This window comes from Sturnira hondurensis, unplaced genomic scaffold (genome assembly GCF_014824575.4).
Source record: "Sturnira hondurensis isolate 20B ecotype Veracruz unplaced genomic scaffold, ASM1482457v3 Scaffold0010428, whole genome shotgun sequence".
Classification (NCBI taxonomy): domain Eukaryota; kingdom Metazoa; phylum Chordata; class Mammalia; order Chiroptera; family Phyllostomidae; genus Sturnira; species Sturnira hondurensis.
Window position 1 is genome coordinate 11973782 of NW_028083059.1, and position 2148 is coordinate 11975929.

Consider the following 2148-nt stretch of genomic DNA (forward strand, 5'->3'; position numbering starts at 1 on the left):
AAGGAAGGTGAATGTGGAAGGGGGCAGCTACCAAAGAAGACAGAGGTGAGATAATAGGAAAGCCAGGGATTCAAAGAAAGTAAGTGTTTCTAGGTAATAACTAGGAGTTTTGACAACATGTAGGTCCTTGACAACCTTGCAAAATACAGACTCAGCGAGGTGGCAGGCCAGGGAGCTCTATCCAGGTGCTGTGAAGACAGTACGTAAGGAAGTGGTGATATTGTCTACAAAATACTTTTTCAGTAAGTTTTGCCTTGGGTGGGAGAAGAGAGATGGGACTATCACTAAAGTGGGGTGAGTGGAAAAGGGGTGGGATATGAAGGTCAAATTTTTATTTTATTTTTTAGAAAGGCAAATGGGAACGATTTCACATAATTGGGAATGCATATACAGGAAAAAGAGGAAATGTTATTAGTGATGAAGTCCTTAAGAGGCCAAAACCATTCTTAAAAGAACTGTAGGGAAGTGATGTTGTTCACAGAATAGTCAGGCTCCAGTAGGAGGAAGAGAATGAAGGGACTAGTTAGAGCAGAGTTAAAGCACATCGGTAATTTGCTGCTGACAGAGGGTGCTTTGCAAAGGGCACACTGGAAATGGTTGGGGGTTAAAAGATTAGAGGAGATTAATGAACATACGGCAGAGCATGGAGATGCTAGTTCACTGCATGAGCTATGGCAGCGGTGTCTTGGGCCTCTCCAGATGACTAAGGAGAATCAGAAAGTGAGGAATGACAGGATTAACCCTGACAGTTTCTTAAGAGAATGTATAAGCATTTCAAGGTGGAAAATACAGGGTTGCCACCCACTTTCATTTCTTGCAGCTATTGTTTTTGGATAGCCAAAAGGTGACTGAAATTTCTTCAGAGACTTTTTTACTCAGGTGGCCTGGGGGCTGAGTCTCAGTGAATGTCTCTTTGCTTCGGGGAGAGTAGAGTGTGGTGGGCGGGGGGGGGGTGTGTGTGAAGGGGACATACTAGGGATGGTGTCTTCTCTGCAGCAGCGTGGAGAGGTGGGTGCTGGGAAACAAAGGGAAGACTGCGGAAACAGATCCTCGGCTGATTGGATTAATGAAGGAGGAAAGAAATGAAATAAATTATTAATTAATAAGAAATTAATAGCCTTCTAAACACGAAAGATTTTTCTCTGAGCTGAAGGATAAAATGAGTTTCTCATTTTTAAAGTTTCAGTGATAAATGCTTTACTTTTTGAAATGTTAATGTAAAAAGCTATCGTATTACTAGTTTCGAAAATCATTTGATTGCCTACTTGTTAAAAAAAACAAGTCTATGAAATCTGTCCTTTTTCCAAAAAGGAATATATATTTTTTCTTTTCTGTATTCCATACAATTACATCATCATTTCCAATATTTACCTCCATTCCCTATTTTAGTAGCATTATGCAAATTATAATTTTTCACTAAAAATATTGAAACATAAATTAGTTTTCCTTTTTGCTTCTGGTAGTGTATTTCTATGATGATAACAATTACATTTTAATTTCACATTGTTGAAAGCAGTTTGGAATATAATTAGTTGTCTCCCCAATATTCAAATGTTAAAACTAATATCTATATTAGTTAGGAATGTTCACTGCAAGAAACACAATACTGACATTTCAGTAGTTTAAAGCAATAAAGATTTGTTTTTTCACTTAAAAATAATATCTTTTGAACTATATTCTTGAATTTATAGGCTTTATGAAACAATTTTGTCAACATTTTCAAAACAAGATTTTTTATTCCAAATATCATTTATTCTAAATCTTCTCAGTTGTTTTCTATTGTTTCTGCTCACCTACACACATAAGACAAAATATTTATACTTGAAATAGTTCTTTAAATAAAAAGAGATGACTTGTTCTCTACCATTTGGAATTCTTTTAAAAAAGTTGCAGATGTTTTACAATGTGAAATAACAATTGGTGTGTCTTAGAATTTTCATAGTATTAATATTCTATTTTGATGATAACTTGGAGACGTAGTTCCATTCTTAGCTATCATAAAGGTTATGCAAAAAGTCAGTATTTTAAACACATTACAAATAGTTATAAAACTATACTTTGACAAATAATATTGACTTGTAATAATCTACTGGCAGAGTAATCTGAAATATACATTATTTATCTACAAAAAATGATGATAATACTATA